Source organism: Symphalangus syndactylus, chromosome 23, assembly GCF_028878055.3.
Source record: "Symphalangus syndactylus isolate Jambi chromosome 23, NHGRI_mSymSyn1-v2.1_pri, whole genome shotgun sequence".
NCBI classification, from domain to species: Eukaryota; Metazoa; Chordata; class Mammalia; order Primates; family Hylobatidae; genus Symphalangus; species Symphalangus syndactylus.
In genome coordinates, this window is record NC_072445.2 from 42,396,311 (window position 1) to 42,409,924 (window position 13,614).

At 40.5% G+C, this 13,614-nt stretch overlaps 1 non-coding gene across 1 annotated transcript; it reads right to left on the bottom strand.

The window, feature by feature from the left end:
* Nucleotides 1–4,979: 4,979 nt before the first annotated feature.
* Nucleotides 4,980–5,052, bottom strand: TRNAK-UUU (transfer RNA lysine (anticodon UUU)). The gene has a single exon. It is a non-coding gene; the product is annotated as a tRNA-Lys (tRNA).
* Between the last annotated feature and the right edge of the window lie 8,562 nt (nt 5,053–13,614).

Sequence of the window (13,614 nt, forward strand, 5' to 3'; positions counted from 1 at the left end):
GGGATTACAAGCGTGTGCCACCACTCCCGGCTAATTTTTGTATTTTTAGTAGAGACGGCGTTTCACCATGTTGGCCAGGCTGGTCTCAAACTCCTGACCTCAGGTAATCTGCCCGCCTTGGCCTCCCAAAGTGCTGGGATTACAGGCGTGAGCCACCAGTCCCGGCCAGTGCTTAGCTTTTTGGATGTGAATCCACTCAGTGGGTGAGTACCATAAAATAAATATCCTCCTGTTCTTCCATATCGGTCTCTCCGTTCCTCAGTTTGCTGCAACAATAGTATTCCCTTATCCTAATATTATTTTTATATATTAGGATATATCATACTACATATGATATATAAAATATTATATTAATAATATGTTATGTTAATATTATATAACATAATTATAAAATATATTTATTTACATTATTATTTAACAAGTTATATATTATTTACTTATATTATTAGGATATACTATATCCTTATATATTATTAGGATATACTATATATATTTTATATATATATATATGTATTCCGAATAATCTTGAGGATGCTTTTCCTCCTTCATTTTTTAACCCTAGCCTGCCTGTTCCCTTTCCCCACCAGCTGGTGCTCGGCTCCTCTCCACCTTCTCTCTCGTTTATTTCTAAATGAACTTTTCACAAAAGTGCAGGGCACTCCTAGTTTCGTTTATGCACATTTTAAGCACTATGTTGAGATTTATATGTAGCTGCTATTTTAATTTCCACATCACTTTCCATTTTTTTTTTCCTTCTCTACGTGCTCGACTTGAAACATTTCTGCAGCACAGGCTGAGGCTGGGCCCAGTTGGGGAGAGATTCGAGGCCGGATAAACCTAGAGGAGAGAAATTTCTTTCCTGACTGGGAATGCTCCGACCTTACAAGGGGGAGAAAAAGGTCTGCGACGGAGTTTCGCTCTTGTTGCCCAGGCTGGAGTGAAATGGTGCTATCTTGGCCCATTGCACCCTCCACCTCCCGGTTCAAGCGATTCTCCTGCCTCAGCCTCCCAAGTAGCTGGGATTACAGGCACCCGCCACCAAGCCCGGCTAATTGTTTTTTAAATGCTGGGATTACGGGTGTGAGCCACCGCGCGCGGCTAAGTTTTTTGAAGGAAATCATCCAAAAACATATCCTTTTGATGTCAGCAGAGTCTATAGTGATATACTCTTTTTATTCCTGATATTGGTAATTTGTGTCATCTCTCTAAAATTTCTCAGTCTTACTAGAGGTTTTCTTTTATTGATCTTCTAAAGGAACTAGCTTTTTATTTGTTTTTCTTTTTTTGTTTGTGTTCAGTTTCATTGAATTTTGCTCTTATTTGCTTTGGGTTTATTTTGCTTTTTTCCCCACCTGGGTTCTTCAAATAAAAGTTTAGATGACTGACTTGAGACTTTTTTTTTTTCTAATGTATGCAGTTAGTGGTATATATTTCTCTCTCAGTGTTTTTTTTAGGTTGTCTTGAAAATTTTGATATATTGTGCTTTCATTTTTATTCAGGTTAATTTATTTTTTGATAGCTACCAAGGCTTTCTCTTTGTCCTGTGTACTATTTAGTAGCGTGTTGTTCATTTTCCAAGTGTTTGGATATTTTTCTGTTGTCTTTCTGTGATTGACTTTTTTTTTTTTTTTTTTTTTTTTGAGACGGAGTCTTGCTCTGTCTCCTAGGCTGGAGTGCAGTGGCGCAATCTTGGCTCACTGCAAGCTCTGCCTCCCGGGTTCACGCCATTCTCCTGCCTCAGCCTCTCCGAGTAGCTGGGACTACAGGCGCCCGCCACCACGCCCGGCTAATTTTTTGTATTTTTTTAGTAGAGACGGGGTTTCACTGTGGTCTCGATGGGCGGATCACGAGGTCAGGAGATTGACTTTTAGTTTGATTTCATTGTGGTCAGGGATCATACTGTATGAGTTAATTCTTTTAAATTTGAGGTTTGTTTTATGGCCCAGGATATGTTCTATCTTGACCCGTGTTCTGTGTGTTCTGCTTTTCTTGTGTGGAGTCTTCTTTAAATGTTGACTGACTTCTGTTAGCTGAAGATGATTTTGAGTTTTTCAATATCCTCGCTGATTTTCTGTTTAGTCGTTCTATTGATTATTATGAGAGAAGTGTTGAAGTCTCTAATGTAATTGTGGATTTGTCTATTTTTTTAAAATTCTTTTTTTCTTTACATTATTTTCAACTCTGTTTGGTTTATACATATTTAGGATTGTTATGCCTTCTTGGTGGATTTTTAAATTTTTTCTTTGTTCTAAAGCTTATATTAGGCCAGACGTGGTAACTCACGCCTGTAATCCCAGCACCGTGGGATGCCGAGGTGGGTAGATCACCTGAGGTCAGGAGTTAGAGACCAGCATGGCCAACATGGTGAAACCCCATCTCTACTAAAAATACAAAAATTAGCCAGCCGTGGTGGTACATGCCTGTAATTCCAGCTACTTGGGAGGCTGAGGCAAGAGAATAACGGGAACCCTGGAGGCAGAGGTTGCAGTGAGCAGAGATTGTGCCATTGCACTCCAGTCTGAGTGACAAGAGTGAAACTCCATCTCAAAAAAAAAAAGATAAATAAATAAAGTTCATATTATATTAATATACTCATTTTTGCTTTCTTTTAATTAACATTTCAATGTTATATATTTTTATACTCTTAATTTCAACCTGTCTGTATAATTATATTTGAAATAAGTTTCTTCTAGACAGCATGTAGTTGGATTATATTTTCTAATCTACTCTGTTAATCTCTGTCTTTTAATTGGTACCTTTAGACCATTTACATTTGATGTAATTATTGATATGTTAGGGCTTAAATCTAGCAGTTTGTTTTCTATTTGTACCCTGTTACTGCCATTTTCTGGGGATATGTATGTATGTATGTATTTATTTATTAAAGCCTTCTTTGTGGACTACTTGTATACTTTTTAGAATTTCATTGTCATTTATCTGTAGCGTTTTTTTTTGTGTGTGGTTTTGTTTTTTTTGTTTTTTTTTTTTTTCTCCTGCCTCAGCCTCCCAAGTAGCTGGGATTACAGGCATGCGCCACCATACCCAGCTAATTTTTGTAGTTTTAGTAGAGACAGGGTTTCGCCATGTTGGCCAGGCTGGTCTCGAATTCCTGACCTCAGGTGATCCTCCTCAGCCTCCCAAAGTGCTGGCATTACAGGTGTGAGCCACCTTGCCCAGCCTATCTGTAGTGTTTTTAAATGATCTTTTTATATAACTCTTTTAGTGATTTGTCTGAGTATTACATGATATTTATTTAATTTATCACGGTGTACTGGTATCATTATTTTATCAGTTAAAGTGACGTGTGTCATCTTTGCCTTCCTTTTTGTCACTTTGCCTCTCTCACTTGTAATATAATTGTCTTAAATTATTTCTTCTACATACATTTAGAACCACATCGGACCATGTTATACTTTTTTTTTTTTTTTTTTTTTGAGAGAGTGTCTCACTCTGTTGCCCAGGCCTGAGTGTAGTGGCGTGATCTCGGCTCGCTGCAACCTCTGTTTCCCTGGTTCAAGTGATTCTCCCGCCTCAGCCTCCCGAGTACCTGGGACTACAGGTGTGTGCCACCACGCCCAGTTAATTTTTTGTATTTTTAGTAGAGACGGGGTTTCACCATGTTAGTCAGGTTGGTCTTGATATCCTCACATCATGATCTGCCCGCCTTGGCCTCCCAAAGTGGTAGGAATACAGGCCTGAGCCACCGTGCCCAGTCATGTTACACTTTTTGCTTCAAGTGTTAAACATAATTTAGAAAGCTCAAGAGGAAAAGGAAAATGTATTGTTTTTACCAATTTTTTTTTTTTTTTTTTTTTTGCTTACCGTATTCTTTCTTCTTTCCTGATGTCAATTATTTCTTCTTGTATCATTTCTTTTCCGTCTGGAGAAATTTAACTATTTTTTAAAGGATAATTCTTCTAGCAGCTAATTATCTTAGTTTTCTTTGCTCTGAAAATGTCTTGATTTCTTCTTCAGTTCTAAAGGATATTTTCTCTGGATATAGAATTCAGAATTAACAATTCTTTTCTTTCGGTCTTTGAAAACTGTTGTGCCACTCTTTCTGACTTCTATGATTTCTGATAAGGTACCCACTGTTACGCAAATTGGTTTTCTCTATAGGTAAGGTGTTTTGTCTCTTTTGTTGCTTTCAATATCTCTTTCTCCGTTTTTAGAGTTTAGAAATTTTGATTGATTTTGTTTTCGGTCAACCGTTGACGGAGACTCTTCTCTAAAAAATACATAAAAATGCAAATCTCCAGGTCAACAGTCTCTAAAATAGTTTACATTTCTGTATTCTGTTGTTTGGAAAACAACTTCACTAACGCAATCCCTTAGGGCTGGTAATTTCATGATGTAAATCATTCCACATTTGTAAAGCATAAAGTAGCAAAGTTTTAGTCACTGTACAAACAAGTATCTGAACTTCTTCCTGTGCTTAATTGGTATAAACTATCTAGGGCGGCAGTTCCCCACCTTTTTGGTACCAGCGACTGTTTCATGAAAGACAGTTTTTTTTCATGGATGAGGGAGCAGGGGTTGAGGGGGATAATTTTGGGATGATTCAAGCACATTAGATTTATTGTGCACTTTATATTGTTATTACATTGTAATATATAATGAAATAAGTATCCAACTCACCATAATGTAGAATCACTGGAAGCCTTGAGTTTGTTTTCCTGCAACTAGACAGTCCCATCTGGCAGTGACGGATTGTCAAGCATTAGATTCTCTTAAGGAGCCCACAATCTAGATCCCTTTCATGCGCAGTTCACAATAGGGTTTGGGCTTCTATGAGAATCTGACGCCTCCGCTAATCTGGGAGGAAGGGGTGTTCATGTTCAGGCGGTCGCAGTAGCGATGGGGAGTTGCTGTATAAGTACAGATGAAGCTTCGCTGGCTCTCCTGCCGCGCTGCCTTGTACCTGGTTCGTTTACTGGAGGTTGGGAACTCTTGATCTTGGGTAAAACAGATGAAGAATCCGCCTGAACAGGGACTTGAACCCTGGACCCTCAGATTAAAAGTCTGATGCTCTACCGACTGAGCTATCCAGGCCCTCGCTTACCGCGACCCATGCAGTGTCTAATCTAGATTTCTGCATTTGTTCCGTTCGTTTTATGTTTCATGTTGCAATTTGTAAATCACGTTACTTGAATTATCCTCATTTCGAAGACCCTGCTTAAGAGAGACATTATAATCGCTAGGAATATTTTCCTTTTCTCTTTTTAAACATCTCCTTTCTGTAGATTTTCGTAACCTGAGATGGGGCGTCTTCTACACAAAGCACTGCGGAGTTGCTAGATACAGAGGATTTCATTCTCGCCAATTACCTGCAACCTAAACTTCTCAAGGCCACAGTGGAGCTACTTTTGTTCGTATCCCTCAGCATTGTCCTGTATGTCTTTCTTGAAGCCTTTGTAGGCAGAGGGTAAGAGAGACGAAGGAGGAAGAATTTGAAGATGCAAGAGAACATTCCATAACGGACCCCTTTCTGTTGGTGGATGAAACTGCCAGCCAGGCATCACTTTGGCAAGTGGACCTCAGACCGGCGGTCTGGCTGGCCAGAGAGGGAAAACCGCGTGTAACAGTGTCTTTTGGTTTAGTATCTAGTGCCGCTTTTGCTGGTCACAGTCTAAAGATTTTAGAAATAGTGATGTTAAACGCAGCAAGCATTTTTCTGCCAGATATTCGTTCTCCAAACACAGATAGACAAAGGCAGTAATTAATAATGGAGCTTTTATTTCTTTTTTCTTGTTTTATTTTTAAAGATGTTTTTTCTTCGTCTATGGATTTTTTTAAATTTTTAATTTTTATGGATGCATAGTATATATATGTATATATATGATACATGGGATATTTTGATGCAGGCATACAATGTGTAATAATCATATTGGGATAAACGAAGCATCCATCACCTCACTCATCACCTCAACACCTTATCATTTCTTTGTTACAGACATTCCAGTTATAATCTTTATTTTTAAATGTACAATAAATTTTTGTTGACTATTATCACCCTGTTGTGCTATCAAATGATAGATCTTATTCATGCTAACTATATTTTCGTATCCATTAACCATCTCACTGCCCCCTCCAATACCCTTCCCAGCATCTGGTAACCATCATTCTACTCTCTGTCTCCATGAGTTCAATTGTTTTATTTTTGGCTTCCACAAATGAGAGAGAATATGTGAAGTTTTACTTTCTGTGTATAGCTTCAAATAATGTCCTCTAGTTTGTGGAGGAAAAGTTACATATTAAATTTGAACTCAATTGAACGTGGACACAAACAATGGTCACCAAATCCTGAACAGGTTGTATGAACCCCTTGAGGTGTTCATCCAGTGCTGTTTCGGAGAAATCTCTATTTCAATCTATTCTTATACCTTAGTTATTGAAAAACAACAGACAATCGCAAAAACAAGTTGACCTTTTCTTGTTCCTTGAGCCCAGTCGCGAAGGGCTCTCGTGAGCTTCATGAGACCTCTCCTTCTCTGTGCACAGACGAGTGGCCGACTCTGGAGTCCGGGCTGTTGCTTCCCGGTGTGGTGATGAATCCTTCATAGTCTGGTGAGTGTAAATATATATATATCTTTTCCTTTCTCCCCTTCCCATTGCAATTTGCTTATTATATCATTTGTTTATTATATCTGCATTGCCATTTACGTGGGATAAATGTTATTTACCCTTAAAGGTATTGTGTGTGTGTCTTTTCTTCTCCCCTCTCTCATTTCCCGCACAGAACATAGTTCCATCCACTTTGCAAATGACAAGATCTCATTCTTTTCATGGCTGAATAGTACGCCGTTGTGTACACGTACCACATTTACTTTATTCATTTATCTGTTGATGGGCACTTAGGATGCTTCCCAATCTTGGCTATTGTGAATAGTGCTGCAATAAAGATGACAGTGTAGATATATTTTTGATATACGAATTTCCTTTCTTTTGGGTATATGCCTAACAGGGGGATTGCTGGAATATATGGTAATATTTTTAGTTTTCTGAGGAACCTCCATACTATTCTCCAAAGCGGTTGTACTAATTTACATTCCACCAAGAGTGTACTAGGGTTCTTCTTTCTCCACGTCCTTGCCTGTCTTTTGGATGAAAGTCATTTTAGCTTGGGTGAGATAATATTTTATTTTGGTTTTGATTTGCATTTATTTGATGATCAATGATGTTGAGCACCTTTTCATATATTTGCCATTTTTATGTCTTCTTTTAAAAGACATATAGACAAAAGAATGGTAAATAGATACGTGAGTAGAAAATCTTTACTTGCTGAGTTTTCTTTATCCTTTCCTTTCACAGTAGCCCCCATCCCCAACACACACACACACACACACACACACACACACACACACACACGTCAGGTCAATAACCAGACCATAAGTGCTGCAAATCTTAGTTCTTTCTGTGTGTGTGAGTGAAAGTTTGTTGTACACTGGATCACACCTCACAGGAAATGCTGAGTTTTCCAAATTCTAAAGTTAAGAAGATTATTAGGGTCATGCATTATGGGTTTCTGTAAAATGGCTAAAGTAGCTACATTGGGAGATTCTTTGTCTAAAGGTCTAATACATCCCCCAATTTGATTCGGGGCTTGGAAAGTTGTCTGGTTTCATCTAAATAAATAAATAAATTCTATTTTTTCAAATCCCAATTATAGAAGCCTTTATCTACAGACACCCTCCTCCATTCATTTCTTCAGTGAAATTATCTAGACAGATTGATATAGAGAGATTAAGAATGTCATGCTTTCAAATCTCTCTTGGATTCCTCCCAAAATACTTTTGTTAGAAATATTTAAAAATTTTAAAGGAATCTTGCCTGGAACACATCAGATAAAAATCAAAAGGCATCAGAGAAAACACTGAAAGGCTTTGGAAAGGAAATGCTATCACTGGTATAAACAAACATTTTATACAATTTAATAGTTTCTTAGCATTATTCTTTCAAATCTCAGTGCCAATCCTTTCTAGCATCTTCCTGAAGAAAGAAATTTCAGGCTACTTTGGACACACTTTCTATAGGGTAGCCCTGCTCTGCAAAGAGCAGGAAAAAATAAATAAATAAATATAACAATAAATAAATAAATTTCGATGGTTTTGCTCAGTCTGCCAACCTTACTAACTGTGCCAATTTTACTATCTGCTGCCTATGTCTGCCAGTTAACTTTTCCTCCTCCAGACTGAACAAAAAATGCCCGTTTATTTAAATGTGTTAGATTTTGAGATTTTGGATTGCTGTTCTTTGGGCACAAAATCCACTAGTGAGAAGATGAGGAACCAAAACTGAGAACAATCTCAAAACATGTGAATAAGTTTGAGTCTGTTGAAACATAAGTCCTGGTAGTGTATCTTGCCCAAAGTGGAGTTGGATTCTTCAGCATTGACTAGAGCAAGTAGCCTCCCCAAACTGGATCACACCAGAAACCATTATTCAATATAATGCTCCTCATAGGACGCTTTCCAAGAAAGAAAGGGACTTAACTAAATCAGTTTCATAGGAAACAGCAGAAGACATTTCTTTGGTCTACCCAGACTCATCTAGTCCGGCCCCAGAACTAGCGTTCGGTGGTCTCAAACATGGGTCATTACTTAATAAATTAATGTACATGGGATATGCCATCCAAAATATGGCCTAAAACAATTCTTGAGTTTTGACTGGAGAAACCTGTAGAAAATGGTGTACAAGGGATCCAGGAGAAGTTTAGGGCTGAGAGATGCATCTCTCTGGGAAAAGGAGACAGGACTGGGCACTGGAAAAATGAAATAGTTTCTTCCCAGTAACTCGTCATTTCCCACGAAGCCAAGACGATGCGAAAACTGAGGGAATCTGTGATTGGTTTACTTTATTATCAACATACGGGACATAGCTGGGGAAAGGGTCACAAAAAATCGCCCCAGATTGTTTTCTGGATCAATCCAAAGGTGAGCTTAGAGCAAGCAATCTTTAGGCAAAATACTTGGGGCTTTTCTGACAAGGGGGAGCTTTTTTTTTTTTTAAATTTCAACTTTTATTTTAGATTCAGGGAGTACAGTGCAGGTTTGGGACAAGGGTGTATTGCGTGTTGCTGATGTCTGGGGTACGATTGAACCCGTCACCCATGTGGTGAGCATAATACCCAACAGGCAGTTTTTCAATCCTTTTCCCCCTCCCTACCTCCCACCTCTTAGAGTCTCCAGTGTCTTTTGTTCCAGGGGAGCTCTTGTTTGAGCTTACAGGCTTTTCTTCCTGGAGGAAGCACCATCGTATCTTTGAGACGGAAAAGGTTAAAATATATCAAACAATGATGTTCCGTCTTGCCGGGCGCGGTGGCTCACGCTTGTAATCCTAGCACTTTGGGAGGCCGAGGCGGGCGGTTCACGAGGTCAGGAGATCGAGACCACGGTGAAACCCCGTCTCTACTACAAATACAAAAAATTAGCCGGGCGTGGTGGCGGGCCCCTGTAGTCCCAGCTACTCGGAGAGGCTGAGGCGTGAACCCGGGAGGCGGAGCTTGCAGTGAGCCGAGATTGCGCCACTGCACTCCAGCCTGGGTGACAGAGCAAGACTCCGCCTCAAAAAAAAAAAAAAAAAAAAAATGATGCTCCGTCTTACGCAGTCATGTCCACTCCTTCATTACAGACTTGAGTTCTTGGCTCATATTTCTGTACCCGAACTTGCATTATCATTATTAGTAACTTAGAGAAGAGAGCCTTCAAAGAAGGCAAAGATGTCACTTCTGATCATCTCGCAGTTTATAATTCTAAGGAATTACTATTAAGAATTTTAGATGGAGTTTTATTCCTTCTGCGCACCTCCTCCCCCGCCTCTCCCCGCCCCCCCCCTTCAAGTTGTTAAATCTCCAATTACGAAGTTAAAGGTTTGAAAACAGAGACTCAGCGTTTCCCCACTACACTTCAGTCTTGATGTGTGCAAACCAGCGCCAGCGTACGGCCGCATGGCCTAATAGACAAGGTGTCTGAGTTCAGATCAGAAGATTGAGGGTTCGAGTCCCTTCGTGGTCGTGTCCTTACTATTGTCAGGAAATATCTTAACTTTCTGCACATCTCCTTGAGCTTTCTGCAAGCCGGTTTAAAAAAAAAAAGAGAGACTTTGGGAACTTGAAATGAGCGAAGAATATTGACAAAAAAAAAGCAAGAACTCGGTAAGCAACCTGTGTATTGACTATTAAAGTGCACTTTGTCTCTGGCATAGGTACTACCGGAGGCATTCGTAATTTGGAATGGGCTTGGTTTTTCAATTTATGGTGTTGTCCTACTGGTTTCATGAATTTAACAAACACAACACAAAATCACCCTTTTCTTTTTTTCTTCTTTTTTTTTTTTTTTTTGAGACCGAGTCTCGCACTGTCACCCAGGCAGGAGTGCAGTGGCACGATCTCCGCTCACTGAAAACTCCGCCTCTGGGGGTCAAGCGATTCTCCTGCCTCAGCCTCCCGAGTAGCTGGGATTACAGGCCCCCGCCATCACGCCTGGCTAATTTTTGTACTTTTTTAGTAGAGACAGGGTTTCATCATGTTGGCCAGGTTGGTCTCAAACTCCAGACCTCAGGTGATCCGCCCGTCTCGGCCTCCCAAAGTGCTGGGATTACAGGCGTGAACCACCGTGCCTGGCATTTTATTTATTTATTTATTTATTTATTTATTTATTTTTGAGTCTCACTCTGTCGCCCTGGCTGGAGTGCAGTGGCACAATCTCTGCTCATTGCAGTCTCCACCTCCAGGGTTCAAGCGATTCTCCTGCCTCAGCCTCCCGAGTAGCTAGGATTACAGGTGCCTGCCACCATGCCTGGCTGATTTTTGTATTGTTGGTAGAGAAGGGGTTTCACCGTGTTGGCCAGGCTGGTCTCGAACTCCTGACCTCAAGTGATCCGCCCGCCTTGACGTCCCAAAGTGCTGGGATTACAGGCGTGAGCCATCGCGCCCGGCAGAAAAGTACCATCTTAATAGTAAGGACTATCATAATAGTAGGAGTATTGGGTGCAGTGTATATGGGAACTCTAATATCTTCTAAATTTTTCTGTAAGTGTAAGACTGTTCGACAATTATACTCTATAAAATAAAAATGATTTTTTAAAAGATACACAGTCATGTGTTTAAAAAAACTTAGAGCAAAGATCTTGCCCTAGAAAGCAAATGCAACTCTAAAGGGGTTCTTGTACTGGTTAACATCCGCATTAAAGATGATGGTGACTTACAGGGCCTATGCCATTCTCTCTGATTTCTACGATTTCCTTTTTACTCTCAACACAAGCTTAAATAAAACAGTAAACAGAAAAAATAAAATCGTTCCAGACCTTGGTTAATAAAAGCAGAAACAAGGAGGAGAACGAGGAGGAGAAGGTGAAGGAGAAAGAAAAGATGAAAAAGAGGAAGAAGAGGAAGAAGTCACAATCAAGGAGAGTATATTGCCAAGAAAAGGAAGTTTCTATCAAAAACTTTCTTTGGACTCTCAAAACTCGAGAGTCAAACATTGTTAATAAATTTCCACGAAAATCTGAAGGTCACAAGTCCAAATCCTAGTAGGAAAAACTTTCATCAAAATGTACTGATAAAGGCTCAATTACAACAACCTGGAACGCATGTGGTTGGGACACTCACTCAAGCTCATAGTTTTGAAGGATGGCCAGAATTTAAAAACAAAGTGCTCAAAGAATGCACTATTATCACAGTAAGAGTTTGGCAACCCTATCAGCAAAATGAGCCAGGGCCCTCTAAGAAATCTCACAGGACACACATATTGCTGAGGAAAAGAGGTATTTACTCACAACTGAAAAAACAAAACTGAATGTATGTCTTGCTTGAGCAGGGGTGAACTACAAGCAGAATTCAGTCTCTTAGTAAACAAACAAAACAAGAAACAAAACAAAAAGACAGGATATGCATAGGAGTTTAATTAATTCTCAAGTGAAATTAAAGTCACATAAATCAGCCTTTTGGGTGGTTCAAAGTAGAGACGGGTGTGAATTGTTCCTAGACTGACGTACAAACAAATTTTTATTTATTTATTTATTTATTTATTTATTTATTTATTTATTTATTGAGATGGAGTCTCGCTCTATTGCTCAGGCTGGAGTGCAGTGGTGTGAACTGCGATCTCGGCTCACTGCAACCTCCGCCTCCCGGATTCAAGCGATTCTCCTGCCTCAGCCTCCTGAGTAGCTGGGACTACAGGCGCATGCCACCACGCCTGGCTAATTTTTTTGTAATTTTAGTACAGACGGGGTTTCACCATGTTAGCCAGGATGTTCTCAATCTCGTTCGTGATCCGCCAGCCTCGGCTTCCCAAAGTGCTGGGATTACAGGCGTGAGCCACCGCGCCCGGCCTTACAAATCTCTTTTACTTAGGAACTACTGAGTTAAGATAAATGTGGGTGCTAAATTCCAATTTGGCCCAGGCATGGTGGCTCAAGCCTGTAATCCCAACATTTTGGGAAGCTGAGACGGGCGGATCACCTCAGGTCAGGAGGTCAAGACCAGCCTGGCCAACATGGCGAAACCCCATCTCTACTAAAAACACAAGAATTAGCTGGGTGTGGTGGCGTGCGCCTGTAATCCCAGCTGCTCGGGTGGCTGAGACACAAGAATCACTTGAACCCGGGAGGTAGAGGTTGCAGTGAGCTGAGATCACGCCACTGCACCCCAGCCTGGGTGGCAGCGTGAGACACCAACTCAAAAAATAATAATAATAATGAAATAAATAAATTCCGATTTGTTTCGTGAATTCATGGTTAATTATGCAAAAGTGGAATATTCTATTCTTAATTGACTCAAATTAAAATTTCATTTAAATGTTAAGTTTTAAGATACCAAGATTGAGTGCTGATAGTATTGCTATTACTTGAGCACAAACTCCTGGACTCAGTTCTCCTGTCTTGGTCTCCCAAAATGCTAGGATTACAGGCGTGAGCCACTCTGGCTGTCCCTTCAGTAATTTTTTTAAAGTAAAGTTTATTTTATTTATTTTTTGAGTTGAGGTCTCGCCCTGTCACCCAGGCTGGAGTGCAGTGGCACTGCAAGCATGGCTCACTGCAGCCTCAAACTCCTAGGCCCAGGCAATCCTCCTGCCTCAGCCTCTGGCGTAGCTGGGACCACAGGTGTGCACCTCCATACCTGGCTAATTTTTCTATTTTTTTGTAGAGACAGGCTCTCACTATGTTAGCCAGGCTGGTCTCCAACTCCTGCACTCAGTTGATCCTCCTGCTTTGGCCTCCCAAAGCACTGGGATTTGAGGTGTGAGCCACTGCTCCTGACCAATAATTTTTTTATGATATTAATAAATTTATGGCCGGGTGCTGTGGCTCACGCCTGTAATCCCAGCACTTTGGAAGACCGAGGCGGGCGGATCACCTGGGGTCAGGAGTTCGAGACCAGCCCGACTAACATGGTGAAACCCTGTCTCTATTAAAAATACAAAAATTAGCCGGGCGTAGTGGCGGACGCCTGTAATCCCAGCTACTCGGTAGGCTGAGGCAGGAGAATCGCTTGATCCCGGTAGGCGGAGGTTGCAGTGGGCGGAGATCGCACCACTGCACTCCAGCCTGGGCGACAGAGCGAGAGTCCGTCTCAAAAAAAAAAAATAAATATAATAAAATTTATGTTTACCA